Source organism: Molothrus aeneus, chromosome 1 (genome assembly GCF_037042795.1).
Source record: "Molothrus aeneus isolate 106 chromosome 1, BPBGC_Maene_1.0, whole genome shotgun sequence".
Lineage (NCBI taxonomy): Eukaryota > Metazoa > Chordata > Aves > Passeriformes > Icteridae > Molothrus > Molothrus aeneus.
Window position 1 is genome coordinate 78,075,633 of NC_089646.1, and position 20,070 is coordinate 78,095,702.

The 20,070-nt window shown below is 44.7% G+C and overlaps 1 protein-coding gene across 2 annotated transcripts in view; it reads right to left on the bottom strand.

Moving 5' to 3' along the window:
• Nucleotides 1-18,800, bottom strand: part of BASP1 (brain abundant membrane attached signal protein 1) — a 50,981-nt gene extending 32,181 nt beyond the window's left edge. Inside the window, exon 1 of one of the 2 annotated variants that reach the window (XM_066559582.1) lies at nt 18,604-18,800. The gene's annotated coding sequence lies outside the window, so the exon portion shown is untranslated. Of the gene's footprint in view, nt 1-18,338; nt 18,460-18,603 lie in introns of those variants that run through there. The other variant, XM_066559590.1, reaches the window with a different exon arrangement.
• Between the last annotated feature and the right edge of the window lie 1,270 nt (nt 18,801-20,070).

The window sequence follows — 20,070 nt, forward strand, 5'->3', positions numbered from 1 at the left end:
TGCACTTGCACCCTCTCACTTCCCAAACTGCACATATTTTAGACAAAAAGAAAACTAAACCCATATAAAGTTAAGACATTGCAAGCCCCTGAAAACAGGTGATTAACCAGTCTCATCAACCACACTCATAGCAGGGCTAAATTTGGAGAAGATCTTGCTCTTAGCTTAAACAGATACTAGTGAGGGATTTGTTTTTGACCTTCAGCATTATTTTTTTTTATTTCTCTGCTAGAGTACTTCATGGGAGAAATATCTGTACAAAAATTGTACTTGTTAGCTAGGACAACGCACACAAGCCAGTTGTTGAGGCCAACAATACCCCTGAAGCAATGCTTCAGCGCTAGACTGCGGAAATAGCAGAGCAACCCAAATGAACCCAGAATTTCAAGGGAGAGCTCTTTATATCCCTCTAATTGGGTGGACACATCAATCCTTGTTAGAGCACCTCAGTGATTCATTTGTTGTTTACTGAAGCATGTGCTGGAAGAGTCCACTGGCATGCCTTTAAGGGTCACAGAGAAGCCTCTTCCATTGAAATTAAAAATCTAGTTGTCTTTAGCAACTTTTTAATAAACAGGATTTCCATTTGACCCACATTAAAAGCTTGCTTTGTTGAGATTTAGAAAGAAAGGTTTGTCCTCGCAAAAGAGCAGAGGGAGCTGGTAATATTCCGATTAGATTTTTTGCAGTGATTATGTATTAGCACTAGCACTTGAGTTTCAGATCAAAATTCATATAGCTTCTATCTCAAGAAGTTCTACTCAAAAAGTCACCTTTCCTCCTCTCAGAGGCAGCAGCTTTTATACCTACTGGAGTCTCTTTAGCAAACAGCTTTTCAATCAGACATGCTAATGCAGGTGAGGAGCTGGAGTGCTCCAAGGCCTCATCAGGCACAGGTTCGCACAAGACCGCCTGCAGCGCCGAGGCACGCTGCCTGGCTTCAACACCAGCTACACCAGGTGCTGCTGGCCATGTGGCTAACCCAAAGCAAAGCCTGGGCTAACTTTTTGTGTGTTTGCAGGGCTGCTTGCATGGTTTCTGCAGATTGCTGAGCTCTGTGCTGCCATGAAGCTCTAGCATGTACCTTGAAAGAACTCAAAACCACTGGTGCATCACAGAGCCGTCCCAACAGCACCAGCAGGGTAGATGAGCAAAAAATTTCACAGGCAGGAGAAGGAAGCAGGTTTTGATGCAGCAGCACAGTTGTGCAGTTTCCCCAGCAGGACCATTGGGTAAGCTCTCAGGCACTGCTCCTCACACCCCAGTGCTGGGAAGCTTCCCCACCAAGAAGCCACGTGGCATTGCCCAGGGGTGGTCAGGTCAGGAAGTTTTGTGAAAACACAACTTCAAGTCAAAAACTGCTTTTCTCAGTCTCTTCCCCTTGACTGCTTTTAGTATTTATATCAGGGATGATATGCTAGCCATACAGTTGTTATCTGAGTGTCCATCACAGTTTATAGAAGGTTCATTCTTTCACTCAGTGCGAGTTTGCTTTACAGAAGCAAATCCACTAGATAACAGGGGTCAGTGTCCTGGTCCCTTTAAAAGAGGGAACACTGCTGTGCTTTAACCTGCATTTATGCTGACTATCTGTGCTGAAGGAATGATACTGGACCCATTAACACTTGTAGGATGGATCCACTCTCTGTAGGGCCATATGTAGAAGTGTGCAATGCATAAGTGCAGAATGTAAGGCAGTGGAATCTCCATCATTACTGTCATCCCTCATGTTGCCATTTGGTGATTACTCGGTTTTTTAAGACTGAAGAGAGTCCGTTAGATTTTACAAGCATTTCTGAAAAGCTGTGTGTGTGCAAAAAAAAAGTTTTATAATGAAAGATAAAGCTGGTATGACCACCACTGATTTTTTTATATGTTGCTTTTATTCAATTCAATTTAGTTCAATTTCAAAGAATGGAACAAGAACACTTACTCCAGACAAAGCAATACTGAAACTGAAGCATGCAGCTGGAAGGCAGAACTATGGGGTACAGAGAAGTATAACATACTGGTGTCCAGGTCACTGGAAGCAGTAGGGCAAAATGCCTGTGAAATTCTATAGGAGGTGGTTAAAATTCTCAGAAGGATAAAATTAGTTCCCACAGAGCTTCCTCATGAATGTGGGCTTATGGTGCTGCTGTGAACAGAGCCAACTCCTGCATTTCTAAAGCTACCAAATGCATGATGGACAGACTCCCACTTTTATGGCTGCAATATAAACAAGCAGAAAGCTGTAGAACTGATGGATGAGGCTGGTCCAACTATTCTCCACTTCCAGATAAAATCAGAAAATGCATTTACTTGCAGTTTGTTTCTCAAAAATCCCATCAATAGCCCTTTCTTTTTACTGCCTTGCCTCAGGACATGGTAGAAAAGACTTCTCCCGGAGTTTTGGTAGGCAGGAAGTGTCCAATGAGTTACTGCATGAAAAGACAATATGATTGCTGGGCTCACCTCATAAAACACAGCTTTACACAAGAATAGCACAGTTACCTTGCTGTCCTGACAAATTGTCTCATTTTTTGCTAACAGGAATAACTTCCCCTCCCTTGAGCAAGTGGTACCGTTTTCCTGCAGCCAAATGGCTGACACAGTAGACATAAATACAAAACCCCTGTGCAAAATGAAGTGCAGATTTACAGCTGTTTCATAAATACACTAAGTGAGAAATCATAAATTATGCTGAGCAGCTTTCCACAGGATAAGACATTTCAGAAAAAGTGCTAAGTTCCTGTTTACGATAAAAAGGATTTCTTAAACCAGCACTGATGTAGCAATTTGTTATGTGCAACATGTTTTGATGGCTGCTGTACTGAGCTAGTTCTATCAAGGAGTACAGCCTGTAGTCTGAACGACCTGTTTTGTAGTGGGAATCAAGAATTACAGATGAAACTGTCAAGCTAAAATAACCGCTATCTTTTGAAGCAAACTATAAGTGACTCTTGTATTAAACAAAAAACTGAAACAAAAACCCCACAACTTCTTTGAAGAGATCATAAATATGTATTAGTAATTAAAATATAGGCTCCTTGATTAAAACTGATGGAAATCCCCCCAAACTCCCTCCAACCAGCATTAAGCAAACACTACCAACTTGAAAGTCTGAACCCAAGTTTCCAGTTCAACATAACAGTTTTATAATAACAACCCACTCGCTATTTTAATTATTCAAATCAAAAGACAACATAAAATAAGAATTTAGTGAGCCTTCGATTAGAGCAACCCTATTGCAATGCCAAGATCACAATATCCCTTGAACAATCTGGCTGCTGGCCAAGACACCAAAGTGTGGAATGGTCAGAGGCATCCCTTTACTCACCATACCAGTTTAGTCACACCTGAGATTTACACGTCAATCTTCACTCAGATGTAAACAAAAGGATTGCATGATAAACCATAAGGGTTATTGCTTGCTTTAACAGGAAATTACTTTAAAAGACCAAAAAGAGAAAAAAAAAAAAAGGAAAGGAAAAAAAAAGCAAGCTTAATATTTGAGTCAGTCACAAAATAATAGATGTAAGAGATGCAGACAGACATTAAAGGTCACAGTCTGAGTTAATTCAGTTCTGATTTCCCATACTGGAACTCCCTTGCAAGACATACAGTGGTCTTTGGGCACATTTAGCCCTTTGTGACTGAAGTAATTCAATAACTATATTTAAAAAAAAAAAGGCATTTTATTGGAAGACTTCTCAATTGGGTTAAAAGTACAATTATTTTTTAAATTTAATAATGTGGTGTTTCCATGTTCTAGTCATAAGGTGAATCATCTTACAAATGTGGGTTTAGATGAAAAGCATGCTTAGATTAATAACATTAAAAATCTTTACAATATTGGAATGAAGGTGTATTTAGGTGATACAGCTAAGCCAAATGAAATAGTTTGCTGTCAAGTGGGACAGCCACTGCCAGCTCCTGTTCCCTTGTAGCTGGTCTGGCTCTCTTAGCTGAGCCTTGTGTGAGGTGATTCAGTTCACTGAGCTGTGAGGAAAGAAGCCCAGCCAGAAGAAAAACAAAACAAACACGGGAAAGCATGAAGCCAGCCCACCCCGTGGAGCTGCTGGTTCAGGGCAGCCGTCGTACCTGCACCCTTGGGGTGGAAGTATCTACCACACATTAGTACCTATTTAATATCTAGATGGGACTAGTTCTCAAATAAGAAAAAAATCACAGACATTGTAATGTAAACTTTAAATGTTCACATTATGTTTGTGTCTTTAATGTAAACTAATGGCACCAGCTCTGTGGGTAAGATTCATACCAGGCACTTAATTGGCAGTTGGGGACTTGAACATCTTCCCAGTAACTCCTACAAACAAAATACTGCAAAACAGCATAAGGAGTACATATTTAATCATGAATTCAAACAAAGACATTTTCTTTATACTAGAACTACATGGTAAAAGTCTGTTACAGTCTCCCAAAAGACTGGAATTTGCGGCATTTTTACATAAGCTGTCAGTCGAACAGACAAAAATTTAGCTGTCCCTTGCTTAAAGAGGGTCACTTTTTCTATAAAAGAGCATGTTTTGATTCTCCCCTGCCAATTTTAGGCTTGAACCTGAGGTTTCAACACCTTGGTGAGGGCTCAGACCAGAGATATTCTCTTGCCAGTTGGTACTTTGTATAGCACAGAGCAGACAGCTCTATCAGTAGAGGCTGAGCCTGACCCAAGCAAAACAAGATAATATTCTGCTGAATATGTTTTATAGGAGACAAAACTAATTCCCCAGCAGAAGTCAGCAAGAGCAAGGATTTGCATCCTGACTGTCCATGTTATATATGTCTTACATTAATTAACAATAATTAGTCCATAGACTTTGTGTCATTTTGCGTGGTTTAAGTCTTAAACCTAGAAACTCTTATGAACTATACTCTTTATTAAGTGGCTAGTTACATACAATGGAAAACAGAAATGTCATTACAATCACTGAATGGTTTGAGTCAGAAGAGACCTTAAAGATGATCTGGTTCCAAATCCCCTGCCGTGGGCAAGGACACCTTCTACTAGACCAAGGGCTGGGACATGCACAGCTTCTCTGGGCAGCCTGTTCCAGTGCCTCACCTCCCTCACAGCAAAGAATTTCTTCCTAATATCTAATCTAAATCTACCCTTTTAGTTTAAAGGCATTGCCCCTTGTCCTATCCCTACATTTCCTTGTAAAAGTCCCCTCTCCTGCTTTCTTATAGGCCACTTCAGGTACAGAAAGGCTGCTCTAAGCTCTCCCTGTATCTTCCTCTTCTCCAGCCTGAACAATCCCAACTTTCTCAGCTTGTCCTCATAGCAGAGGATGTTGCAGATAGTAGTCTCAAAAACATACATTAGTCCTGAAATACAAATCTGAGTGCTGATTTTAAAATTCATGGGTTTTTTTTCCTTGGCCTATCTGTTCAGTAGAAAAGGTTTCTGTAAAAGTGTCTAATTGTGTCAATCATATTTGACTGATATCTGTGACATATTTCTCTATGACAAATCAGACCAACTCTGAATTTAAGCATCAGCATGCACATAATACTAAAATACTAAAACTGCTTTCTAGGATTTATCAGCCTATGAAGCTCCAACATGTCATTTTTAGCCCTTCATCTTGCTTACCTGTTGCTTGCCTGGCAGAGCTCCATAAGTCAGCTGATGAAACAGGCTTGGTTGGATTACTTGTGAACAGTTTTAACAAAACCAGATTAACCATCAAAACACAGCTGAAGGCAGCTCTGATTCAGGGTGCTGACTAAACCCAGGACAAGCAGTGAAATCCCCACAACCACCCTAACCCACAACCCTCATTCAATAGCTCCCACACAGACATCTCCCACAGAGAAGAGGGCACTGCCTGTGTCTACACTACTACACACTCCCTACCTAGTGTAGTACATGCTACTGCATTGTAGCACACACTTGCAGAACCCAGTTTATCCAGGGTACACTCCTTTTCCTCACTGCCATAATTACTAGGTGTGCTCTTTCTCATGTACAGGCCCATGAACTGGAAAAAAACCCATTCCATTTTGCAGTATTTTGTGTCAGTTTATATGAGCTTATTAATATTAATAAGACCTAATGCCAGGGATTTTGTTTCTAACAAAAAGAATTCTAACCTAAGGCATATTGTTTTCTGACCTATCTTCTCAACATGAAAACTTCACTGCTGCATACACTTACCTTGCACAGATTGAAAAGATAATGCTCCTTCCTCTTCAGGCAGTAGAAAACTCCCCTTCAACATCGATACTATTCAAATTAACCAACTACTGGTTTCTCAAAGGAAGCAAGGAAGGAGAAAGACAGGCAGAAAAGCAGACAGGTGACAGAACACTGGGATTTAATATTCTGGTAAATGCTTTTGTATTATGATTGCAAACACAAGTATTTTATATTTTATATATATAAACATCTATCCCAATCAGTGCTGCCCACTCAACCATCCAAATTACAGTGAAATTCTAATGGCTCACAGCTCTGACTTTATTAGTGCAACTCAATTAGATTCAAATCTGATACTCACTGATCAACATGAATAAAACCAGAATCAAGCCCACCACTCTAGTTCTGCTCATAAACATGCCTCCCTCTTGGAGAGGTTCACTTTAAAAAGTGCCAACACACTGCTGTGCACAACTTGACATCCATACATTGCTGAATAATCTAACAATTGGCAGCTAAACGAAGGTGAGCATTCCCTTATCTCTAATAATACCAAGACATGGGCAGCTAGCCAAGAATCTGGTACATTAAACAGAAAAACACAGGTAAAATCTGCAAGTGCTTCTTGAGAGCACACTATTTCCAGTAAGCACATCTTAGGCTGCCTTCAGGTAGGAAAAGATTGATTGATTGATTGATTTCAAACACATAGTCCAAAGTAGCATGGATATAGCCCCTGGTATTGAGCCAGGAACTTCAATAGCAGGTGCCCACCTGCATGCAAAAGATGAACTGCACAAAGATATTTTTTCAGCTAAATATTATGTTTATTCAAAAGCATTTATGAATACACCAAGGATTTCTTTAGAAATTATATCACTTTCCAAGCTACAGTTATTATACCATTAAGTTTCAGTCATCATGTGTTGAAAACATGTGAATAGCCTTCTCTACTCATCTGTGGAACAACCCAGCAAAGGTTTCTGCAGCCTATAGACTAAGCAACAAAAGATATCCTAGTATCATATCAATCAGAAGTACACAACTGTCCTCAGATGCAGTCACAAAATTTCATTCTGAGCTTGAAGAGTAAAATTTTCAAACACAGACATATGATTACTTATCACTGTCTTTAAGTAAAACTTATGACCTGAAAAGCCTCAATCATTTTGTAAGCTTTACTCCCCTTCTTGCACATCAGCCTCATTTTGAAGAATAGCCTCAAAATTACAGTCCATTTAAAGAATTCTGTCAAGAGCACTATGAGAAATCTCCATTTAACAACCTATGCTGTTCATCATCAATAAACTAAATAGCCTCTTGCCAGCTCTAGAAAAGCCTTATTTGTGTATTTATTTCAGCATATACCATGTCCATAAAGCGTCCCAGCAGAGGGTTCATCTTTGGATCTCAATATTAACAGAGCTCAGACACACTGCCCATAAATCAGTACACTTGAGAAGGATTTTGTTTCAACTGAACTAATTTCTCTGCACTCAAGAACTAGCTCATTCCAAAGACTCCTCATGTCCCTGATCACACAAACCACAAGACTCAAAGATACCTCAAGAGAAGTCAAGATATTTCCTCTCCTTGCCCCAAGGCAGAATGAGTCATATTTAAGTAATCTCGCAATGGTTATTTCTTACCTAGTCTTAAAATAATCATTTGCTTCTTTACACTGCACAAAACCAAAGTGTTCATTTCTCCCCTTTATAGGTCCTGTTTGATCACACTGTTTACATGTGCATCCACTTGAACAGTAGCTCTCTTTTATGAGGCATATGACCCATGCAAGTAATATCTTTAAATGTTCAAAGCACTATATAAAAAAGGAAATTCTTCAATGTCCATGTTAGGATAGTTAAAAGGCAATTTATTCTATTCTGGTTCTAAACACTTAACACAACTAAGGAATGGACCTCTGTTATCCTTGTTTTCCCTTTCTCATCAACAAAATCTTCTTTATGGCAATTCTGACCATATATTCTCAACAACTACCACATACTGTCTTTATTAGAAGTTATTCCACAGACAAGGTTTTATCCATTAAAACTTATTTAAATAATTTTAACTCAGCTTACCGATCATCTGTCATTTGTTAAAGAGCAAAGAGCAACTATTTTCTTCATGCAGTCCAAAGTTATCTACATGAACAGTGGAAATCTCATTTCTTGTGTTCAACTCAGTTACCTGCTAGTCCTTAGTGACAGAAGACAGAAAGATGACTCCTTGTTTCTATGAAAGGCTTTAATGTGATTGTAAGCTGGGAGGTGCATTGCTAAGATAAAAAAAATATTCTACTGTGTTAGTTAAGACAGACTCTCTGTATTTTTTATTTCATATGAAGGTATTCCTGGCTGTGACTCTGAAACTTTGAAATACAGTCTCTTAGGAACCGTGAGCAGATTTAACCACAAATAGCTAAATGCGCCTAGATACATGAAGTTATATTTAACTATATCTCCCTAACTAACTAGATCAGGGGACCAGAATCATATGGCTAGATAAAAGATAAGGATAAAACAGGCATTTGTAATAATTAAGTCACCTCTTTGGTCTTCTTTCCAGAGCAGGGAGTCAACGAACATCACTAGTGAGCAGCCGATGACTGGCACTTCCAACCACGGATGCAGTCCCACCAAAGCCACTCTTTGCAAGACAGCCCAGAGGGCTCCCTTGGACAGTCTGATTTTATTTGTTTGCTTTAAGAAGACCAGAGGACCTCCTTCCCAGGAGGAATCCCTAAGGCTGCTCAAAGGTGAGGTTTCCAGAGACAGCAGGGTGAGACAGGCAAGAGATTCAAGCCAGGAACTTGAGGCTCAGAAAAAAAAAACCTTAAAATGCTGAGGACCAGGTAGTGGAAGCCCAGTCAATTCCAAGGGTGTTAAAAAGGAAGTTTGGGACTAGGGAGGACTCCAGATTTTTGTTCCAATGCACAAAACTTCTGCATACTTGAAACAAGTACTAGTATTCAAGACTTGAAAGGGCTTGTGGGCCGAGATCAGGCTGTTCATAAGCCTTATATTTATCTATTATTTCAGCTCTATCAACACTGTAAGTTTTTTCTCTGTGTATGGAGTCAATTAACTGAGATGACTCACTGTAATTCTAATGCAAAGAATGTCCTTTGAGAGGGTTTTTGGGAGCACAGTCTATAGCAGATGATCTAAATCAATACCCTTCAATTCCCTGGCCCCCTACTTGGGGACCCTCCAGAGAGACCAAAGGCTATTTTGTGTCTTCACCCTGTAGCTACAAACTTGTCCTTCAGAATAAAAGACATATATATCTGTCATCATGAATTCACTTGGCCTAAACATGGTCCTCACCTTGATGGAATCATACTCAATGTCCACAGCAATCATGTTGTCATCTCCATCATTTATAGATGTTGTGTTTTATTTAGACACAATTAAAATCTAGAGCAATTAGAAGTGGATCCAAATAATAGTTCTCTATAAAACAAGCCCGGGCCAGTATGACTGTGACAGCTACTGGCCTTTATGCAATATGCAACCCAGCACAGCCACAGCTTGACAGAAAAGCTTTGTCTTTTATAATGGCAAATCTTTCCCCTAAAACTGTGTTCTGGACAGTTTTTCAACTCACTAATGCAGTCTAATTATGAGCTTGCAGCAATTTAATTGTCTACAGGATCAAACAAATCTAGTTCTTCTTGAGAATAAGACACAATTCAAGCTATCACAGAAGGGTTGGGTTTGCTGGTGGAATTTTTTTTTTCATTTAGTCAAGAGCCACTTTTGTTTAAAACTAAAACAATGTGTAAAAAGGAAAAATTCTCTCCCTTTTCACTCAGCAGAGGAAATCACATTAATCTTTCTTCAGCTGGTAAGAAGTTTAAAACTTTGAATGCTTTCAGCTGGCAGAGCTCCAAGTTTTCCACATTGTTACAGGATTTGCATGAAACTGTTTAAGACCAAGTTCTCATGTTGATATGATCTCACTTTAGTGAACATCTAGATTTGGGAGCCATATGCATGCAAACCATTGGGGTCTAGTAGCATGAGTTACAGAGATTAAAATTAAAGTTTTACAAGAAGTGGTTCTGGACTCTCATTACATATGAATGCCAGCACAAAATTAAGCTGATGACACAGATCTTCCTGTGTTCTGCCTGTCTGCTTATGCACACACTGCCTCTCACTGTGTGATTATCAAGGTGTTCCCTGAAATAGGCTAAGTTAGTTCATGGCTGAAAATATGGACTTCTAGAAAGGATAAACAAGGGAAATGGCTACATAGCCACAATGATAATACCTTTAAATACAGATAAATGAGCTACAGTAACATGGCAAGGAAGGGCACAGAGCCGAAGCTACATGAAAAATTAGTATGAAGACAACAAAATTTCTTTTAATGGGATACGTTTACAAATATGGACAGAGAAAATATGGTATATCCCAACAGGTTAGAATGCAATTTCTAACAGGAAACATTTAAAATAGCTTCTTCAGTCAGGAGAAAATGTCCCAAATGACTTGTTTTTTTAAGTAGAAACGAAATAAAAGCTGCTGAGATAAATATTTCTATCCTCAATCTGTAAATTTACTGTCATTCTTCCACAGAAAACTCGTGGAGAGATATTTTTTTTCTGAACCACAAATCTGTCAGTGAAAATTTTTCCTTCATTCTCTATCACCTCTGTGTTTCAGATGGTGAGGCACTCGGATGTTCCTCACAGGGTCAATGGCTGTGGGAGAGCATGCAATGCCAGCTCATTTCCCTCAACGCCATACTCCATATATCAACTCCAACCCAGAACACACATGGCGAGTATTTAAAGACACAATATTTATCCTGCTTCCAGCATTTGTCATCTGTTAGCTGATATGTTTGCTCTTCTCCATGATGTCTTGGTAACAGTGATGTTCCAAGAGGTGTTTGCAAAGACACCTGTAGGTGATTTGCAGTCCAGTTTGAACCCTTGGTAACAGAAGGTACCTCGGCACTGAAGGCCACTTTCATGCACTGTGGCCCCAGTGGATCGTCAGTACAGTGTGCTGTTCAGTCGGGAATGAGACACCATAAGGAGTGCCACATTCCTATTGCTAGCAGCACCAATAATTTCTTCATGAATCTGTCAGTCACTGACTCATCCACAGAAGAGGATGACAGCTGAACTTCCAGTGACCTAATAATCATTCTAGTGCTTACAAAAATATACTGTAATATTAGTTTTCTTGAGCTCTGTTGAGGCTTCTACTCACTATTACACAAAGAGGAAAAGAGTGCACCCCAGTGAGCTATCATATTTCAGTGCACATGGCAGCTCTTACTTAGCTTGGCTCTAAAACTGTTATTCATTAAGGCAATGTCATCCGTTCAAGGCAACTGGATGGAAAGGATGGGCCACTATGCAGAAAGCTGAATGTTCCCCTAGATATCACTAAGGAAACTAGCACTGAATAAATCATTAAAATGCACAATACTGGTGGAACATCAGATAGCTACAAGCAGCTAAAAAGGTTTCTGCTGGTACCTCTTCACCAGAGGATCTTTTTTTTCCAGATGAAGATCTCCAAGGGTAGGAAATGAGAAAAGGGAACAGCATACAGAAGCAGAGAATGGATAAATTCCTCTTACTAAAATTCTCTCCTATGAGTAATACCAGATCCTTCAGAGAAAGGATATCTTCAAGGACAACTTGTCACTCTCCTTGAACTCTCACATCCTACATGCAGCATTCTAGGGCTATCAGAAAGCTCTCAGCTATGATTGCTGGAGTTACATAGAGTATGTGTGGACTGCAAACAAGGAAAGGGTTTCTGCATTCTCCACATTTGCTTTGTTCTGCTAATTTAAGCATTTGAATTACAGGCTCGGGGGCTATCCTGAGCACTCAGGTCCCCTACAGAAGCCTCACAAGCTCCTAGTGAAAGCTCCAAGTGAAATAAAGTTGCAAACCAACAGTACTCTCCTACATCTCAAGCAAAGTGTGGAATGGAAGAGCCTGGAAAATCTGGCCTGATTTTCAATTTTATCCTCTGGAGAACATCTGTCTCCCTTGCTTTGCAAGGCCTGTAGATCTGAAAAGAAAAGCAAGGTCCAACACACATCTTCTCTCACCCTCTCTTCAGTGACACCAGCTATTTGCAGGGCAGAATATACATTCACTGGTGCAGGGTGAGCTGAGTGATGCTGCTGGAGGAAAATGAGCCCCACTCTCTCAGCACATCTAGTTAGGAAACGTTGGTTAGAGCAGCTCGCACATCTTCCCCGTTTGCTGAAGTTTTTCTGCTGACAGCAAGAAACCCATAAGGACTGTTTTCACCACCTCAGATCTCACTGAATTTGCCTCCTCCCACCAGATCTGCACAGTTAGCAGCAAAAGTCAATCATGCACTTACCAGCACTGGCCAAAATACAGCAACTTTGCGTTACTGGAAATTTTGTATATGAAAGGAAAATGTAGAAATAATCTGAACACCTCATCCAGTGGTGACAGGTTTCACCCTGTCCTTTCCAGACTCTTAATTTTATACCACCTCTACCCTGTTTTTGTTTTTGTTTTCGTTCTCCGCTAATGACGCGCTTCACTGCCTTGAGGAAGGATGATTACAGGAAGCTGATGTAGCAATTCTCTGGCTCCAGACTATCTCAGACAAGCACATACCAAAGCATTTCTCATGGTGTAACTCTTCCATGTTGACTATGTTTGTAATTGGGTTTTCACTGTTTTATAAATCTTGATTTGTGCATGTTTGGCATGTGTTTTTCTAAGGTAGGAAGATGAGAGAAACTTGCATCAATTCTACCATTGTTGATCCATTCTTTGTTTTGTCTTTGTTTCATTTCTTCTCCATAGTTCAGCAATCATCTTAAATTTGTGTAGAAGATGCACATCTACAGGATCCCACTATGTGACCATCTACTTCATCCTAAAACAGTTAATCACATCAAGATGTAATTTTGAATATGAGCCACTCCATCACCAACCAATCACACAAGGGAAACAGTAATAGCAGAAAATAAGTTCAAAAACTATAACCAGGCTCTGTCCCTCTGCAGGGGTTATGTTCTGTATCCCATTGAGTATTTAAAGACTACTGAAACAGGAGATAGCCAGCAGCCCCCTGATTTTACTACACTTACAGAACTAGCTTCCATTTGTCACACAACATCATGATGGCATAGATTTCTATCATTAAAATTAACTCTTGGGAAACTGTCATTATAGCTACTAGGCTTTTGCCTGAAGGAAAAGATTATGCTTCAACAGTGCATTCATATTCTCTTCATGCCAAGGCATCAGTAGTATTACAATCACCATCGTGACATCATCCATCAAGGTTGGTAGCTAAGGCCCAGTGTTATCATACATTCAGTGTTGTATCCTCTGTAAGGACAGTAAGTCTCTATTCAAAATGAAGATCCTGCCATCAGTCCTATAGTTTACATGAAGTGCCAGGTCATGCTGCTCTGAACAACTGCTAAGCCAGTGTACACAAAATAAAATCTTTTGAAAAGACATTCAAAATCCTAAAAGGTAAAAAAAAAATCCCTGGATCAGCAGATCATAATCATATGTGGCACCACTTACCAGGCTAAAATCTAAACTATGCAACATGTGACTAAAAAGCATGTGGCTTTCCCAACACTATTGCACTGGTGGGGTACTTGGCAGTATACACACAACAAGTCAGGCAACTATACAGACTGCTTCGTTCCTATGCTGCAGAAGACAATACCAAACACATCAAAAGAGATCAGACTATTATTTATATCCTAAGACACAAGGTTTTTATTAATAAAACTGTTTCCTCAGAGTTAAATTCCATTAACTGTACTTAAGACAGAATTACTACACATCTTTCTCCCAGGCAAAACCTGACCATTCCACATGTGTTACAAATCAGTGTCTCTTTACATTTATTGGTGTGCAGACGAAAGCCAAAGATTTCTTTTCAGATTCTGGCAAGTCAGGAATCTTTCATGTTTGAGGAATCACATTGCTATCGATTTATTTGTATTTTAAACTTATGAAGTTTCATACCAAAAAAACAGTAGATACATTTTTATATTAATCACATTTCTCCATCTTGAAGTAAAAAGCTTAGGTGGCATCACTTTTAGGGAAGAGAACTGTGAGATACAAGATATTGCAAGGAAGACTTTAAAGTCCTTTCCATTCTGCATAAGGTTTCCCCCCTTCTTCCCCCTGCATATTTTTTTAATCTTGAAAGCATTTCCTACTAATGCATGAAACCCCCATTATGCTGCATATGGTTTCTATTATCAAGTCTATAATGCTTTCAGGAATTTCTTTGATTTTTCTGGTTGTTACCTCATTCTTTTCATTCCTGATTGACACAGAAACAGCAACCCAAGTCATTCCTAAGTATCTTTCTTTAGTTATAAATCAGTCTCCATACTTCTGTAGCATACCTCAAAATGGCTTGCCTTTACAACCCTTGTATGAATAAAGGAAAGGCCTTGAATATTGGTTATTGTACTCTTCATTATGTATTTGAAGATCATCCAGTTTTCTTATTTGAAGAGCTGGATTTTACCCATTAAATTTACATTGCACCCATGGACACTACGCTTGCACCTACACACCTAAATCAAGACCTGGGATTTGTGCACAAACGTGTACAAAAAACTGAAGAATACTCTTCATAGAGATGGGACCAAAAAAAAAGAAAAAAAACAAACAAAAGCCCTCCAAAATTTTTGTTTTCAAAATTTCAAAATTAGTAAATTAGTGCAAGATCAGCTTTCTATGGCAGATTTCCAAATAATTACTAACTCAATGGTAGCTGAGTGTCTAAAAATGTAACCACACAGAACTCACCCAAGATTTCATGGGAAGGCCTGTTTCTACCCTGCAACCAGCTTTTTTTTCCCTACCCTGCTCAGTGTGTGCCATTGGGCCGTGGGTGGGTGCTGGCACAAGGGAAGAATTCACCATTGTTCAGACGGAAGCTGTCGGGTACGCAGGAGGTTCTGCTGAAGGACTTCATGGTTCAATGCATGGGCCAAGCTACCAGTGGAACACAGCACAAACAGAAGCAGCTTCACTTGGAAAATACAATTTATTCCACAGACTTGATTTTGAAAGATCAAAACACAAGTACTTGAGGACCGGAGACAGCTCTAGACATGGCTCAGAAATTATGGAGGTTGCACACTCTATAGTCTTAGGGTAAGGATATGCACCAAAGGTATTCCTCTGAAATATTCCTGCTGAAATAAATCAACCTTATATCACCACGTTGCTTTAGAGAGTGTTGCATCTCAAATGCAATGATGTATGGAAGAGGGCAGGGGGTTAAGAAAAAAAAAATCACCATATCATTGCTTCAGGCAATAACTTGAACAGTGATTTTACCATTTTCACCCTTTTAATGTTGATTTTAACTGGATATGATACATTCAGAGGTTGAAATGAACAGAAAAAAAACTGCTGCATGATTGCATTTTGGCAGCTATGTACAATTTCCCTGTATTTCACAATCAGCTATTCCATACATGAAGCATACAAGAATAGACAGAGCCACCACGAATTTCCCAACATTTTGTGTTTATTCTGTCCACAGATCAGAGTTGGTGCTCCCTGGCTAAACTGAAACAGCTGGACAAAAAGAAAATCTCCACTGCATACAATCCACTAGCAAGAGAGATCACAAAACAAAGCTTCTCCCCCAAATGAAGTTGTGGGAGAAAATGAGTAGACAGCAAGTGCAAAAACCTTCGGCCATGTTCTTGCTTCTTCTCTTTCTTCACCCCTAAATGTTGCCCAGAATTCTCAAAAACACCCTGAATACAAAAGGATTGTATGAGACAAGGTATCTCCCCTGGAGAGAGCAGTAGCAGCAGATGCTGCATCTTCCTTCAGTATGGCACTGCCACTCCAGACTCTCCCTGGCTTAATGGGGAACATCTACACAGGAAAAAACCCTCAGTGTCTGAAGCCTGGCCACCAGTTTAGGTGGTGCCTGGCAAGCATCTGGCAAGCAGAGAGGAGACATTTAGACATTTTTTAGGGCTCTGATGGCTTCTTCAGAAGAGATCTTAATTGGAAACACTGGAAATATCAAGTAATTGCTATGCAAGGGGCCTTGGGGTGTATGTTTTCTAGTGAATGTTCATCACCCTCGAGGGGAAGCAATAAAATCCACTGCCATCGCCTGTTTAGCAGCCCACTGGCAATATTCTTTTGTCAGCTTTAACTCCAGCCTAACACACCAGTTGTCTTCTGCTCAGAAACTGCCATTAGCTTACAAAATCATACATTTCAAACAGGTTTAAGCATGCTCACTCTAGAAAGAGATATATATCCGAATTTTAGACAAGAGCTGGGAAAGAAGAGTGGTGAAGAAGGAGCAGGCACCGATGACGAGACGCAACAATTCGAACAAAAGAGATCTCAAGATGTCGCACTAACACGCACGCACACAATCTTCCTCTTGATAGATTGCTTCCCCTCGGCAGAGGGAGATGAGATGCTCCAGGAGAGCGCCCGCCCGGGCACGCAGAGCACGCGTGTGTCTCCCAGACGGACGGAGCCGGGCAGGGAGCGCGTCCCTGCGGCGGGGCTGCTCCGCGCGGCTGCCGCCTCTGCGGCACGTACGCGCCGCCCGCCTCGCCCGCTCTGCTCAAAGCGACCCCCGAGCGACCCCAGGCCGCTGCAGAGGGACCCCTGCCCCGTCTCCTGCCCCCCAAGGCCGCTGAGAGCAGCGGGGGCGGTGTTGGAGCCCGCCCCGGGGAAGCTCTGGGGGTGCTCGCACCCGCGGGCGCTCGCCTGCCGCCCACCGAACCCGAGGGGGGGGGGGGGCAGCGGGCCGGCCTTTTCCTCTTCCTAAATGCCGAATTTTGTGTGGGTGAGGTGAGGGGGGACACGGCTCTGCTCCGCCACCGCGCACAGCAACAGACGCCAAGCTCAGCCCGGCTCAGCCCGGCGCAGCGCGGGGAAGGAAGGGTGCGGGGTACCGCTGGGTCACCCCGATGAGCCCCGGGGCTGGCAAGGGCGGCCGGGGCAGCGCCCGGGGGTCGGGGAGCGGCGCGGAGCCGCCTTTGTTCCGCCGCCGGCCCCGGCCGCGCCGCCGCCTCCGCGCATGCGCCGGGCGCAGACAAAGGCGCGGGCAGGGCGGCGGGGGCTTCCCGCATCCCTCCTCCATCCGCATCCCTCCTCCATCCGCATCCCTCCTCCATCCGCATCCCCCCGCCGCCCCGCATCCCCCCTCCACTCCTCCCCGCATCCCCGCTCCACTCCGCACCTCCCCGTAGCCCCGCATCCCCCCCGCATCCCCCCGCGCGGCGCCCACCCGGCGTGGCAGGAGGGCGGGGGTGTCCCGGGGGTGTCCCGGGGGTGTGCGTGTGTCCGCCTCCCTTTCCCCGCGTGTGCCGCCACGCCCAGCTGAGGCGCGGGGAGAGCGCCCTGCGGGAGCCGCGTTCCAAAGACACGCGTGTGCGTGGGGAAGAGGCAACAAGGCGGGTCGGGAGGGGAAGGGAAAAAAAAAAAGGTCGAGGGGAGTTGCAGCTTTCTTTGGTGGGGGGAACGCCAGAGGGTTGATGGGGACCTGTGGGGAGCGGGGGGCGGCAGTCGGTGAATATTCATAGACCAGGCGCATCGGGGCGTCGCGCGGGGGGCAGCAGCAGCGGCGGTCCCTGTCGCGTTTGACGGCGGGTCCTTGGCCCCTGCTCGGGCAGCCGAGCCCCGGCGTGTGCCGCCCAGCCGGGAGCAGCGCTTCAAACCCGCCGGCGCGCCCACGCGCACGCGTGACCGCGGAGGCAGCGCCGCTTCCGCGCCACAATGGGCAAGCGACAATCGCCTTGTCGCCGGCCACAATGGGCAAGCGCCGCTCCCCGCTCCTCGCCCGCCCCGATGCCCCCCGCACCCCGCGGAGCGCCCCACCAGCCTCCCGGAGCCCGCAATCCCCCTGCAGCACCGCCGCCCCCCGCCCAGCCGCCCTGCCATCTTCCTGGCGCCGTGCGTGCTCTTCTCCCAGCGCTTCCTTTCATGGAGAGCTTGGGGCATCTTCCTTCTTTCCTTTTTTTTTCTTTTTTTTTCTTTTTATTTTAAATTATTGTTATGAATTAAGGAGACTCCCTTTGGAAACAGGCTAAAAGCACCCAAAAGAAATTGGGCATAAACCACTATTATTCCCACCACACCCACCGCTACCCCCACCCTTCCCCAGGAGAGCCTTCCCGGGCATTTAAATCTCACGGAATCGCCTTCGGTCCGTTGTGTGCCTCGATCCCGCTCCCAGGTGGTCCCCTCTCGAGGAATCGAGCTCCTCGCAGCGGTATTCCTAAAATGTGCCCGGGTAGGCGCCTCCCGGGCTGCTCCGCTCTCTCTGCTCTTACCGATTCACACGCACATCTCCCCTCCCCACAAATCGAGACACAACGGAAGGGGGGAAAATGATAAAAATGGCAAAGCTCTCGCGGGCTGCTGTGTAAATGGCATAAGTGAGACAACCGCGTCTTACCTTTTTGTGTTTTTCCTCTGTCCCTGTCGGTGTGTTTGTGTGCTGGGGTGTCACAAAGAGAGTCCCGGGCAGCCCAGAGCCCCCTCGCCTCGCTCGGAGCGCTGTGGCTCTCGCCCGCTCGCTCGCTGGGACTGGAGTGCCTAGTGCCTGCTGGAGCACTGCCGCCGCTACCGCGGCTGCTGCCTCTGCATTTCTCACTCTCTCCCCCTCCCTCTTTCCCTCCCTCCCCCCTTCCCTGTGACAGTCTGTGGGCAGTTCAAAAGCCACACGCTTTATTTATTTATTTCCCGCGCTGGCGGGCGGGGGATGCGCTGCGCGGCGCTGGCGCTTAGGGGGCGCACGGACCCCAGGTTTAAATATCACCCGTGCGGGCTGCGGGGGGGGGGCTGGACCGCGGCTCCGCGAACGCACCTTGCAGCATTACACCCCCACACCCCTCAAAAAAAAAAAGGGAAGGGAGCGGCCAACCTCCCTTCCCCGAGGAGAGCGGGCGCGGCGCGGCGAGGTGCGGGGCGCTCCGCGACCCTCCGCACCCGAACCGCACCGTGGGGCGGACGGGCCGTGCCCGGCGGAGCTGGGGATGCTGCGCGGCGGAGGGAGCAGGCGAGCCGGGCCGCCTGCCTACACCTGCAGCCCTCTCGGGGAGCGGGAAAGCCGCTTGCACGGCGGAGAGGGGCGGCACGGGCGGAGGAGACTAAAAATTCCCGGGCCTGGATGGTCTTGGCACGCTTAAGGAGAGAGTCTGCCGGTTAAACACAAAAGGCAGCAAAATAGAGGAAAGCAACACTTTTCTCAGGAGAATGGATCTCTCCCGGGCGCGCCTGCAGCTGAAGAGCTGGCCTGAACGTCGCTGGGGCTTCAGGACTGATATCCCTCCAGATCTCCCCCTGTTCCAAAGCATCCCCGAGGCCGCCACAGCACAACCGAGGGTGCTGCCCGCACTTTCCCACCGCCCTCTTTTTACAGCCTGGCTGTGGCGGGGGCCGGGTGCGCCCCGCTCGTTGCTCCGCGCCCGCTCCGCGCTGTGGGAGCCCGGCGGCGGCGGCGGCAGCGATGCGCGGGGCTGGGGCGCCCTCTGCTCCCCGAGCGGCGGCCGGGCCGGGCTGCGCTGGGCTGGGCTGTGCTGGGCTGGGCTGGGCTGGGCCGGGCTGGGCTGGGCCGAGCCGGGCGCTGGCTCCGCCGGGTGACCGGCCCCGGGACCCGCAGCCCGGGAAGGAGCGGAGCCGGTGGGAACGGACCGCGGAGGCGGCACGTCTTGGGAAACCTCTGGCTCAAGGGGCGCGGTCCGGCTGCGCCGGGGCTTCAAAGCCGGCAGCACCATCTTTCAGCGAGAACAATGGAAGCTGTTTCCCATTTATCTGGGGACAAGGACCGAGTGAGAGACGCGTAGTAGGCTCGTGATAAGGTTAAGTCCGGTTTGTATTTTCGATGGATATGGATCGAAAGGGGAGCAGGCATGTGGAGAGG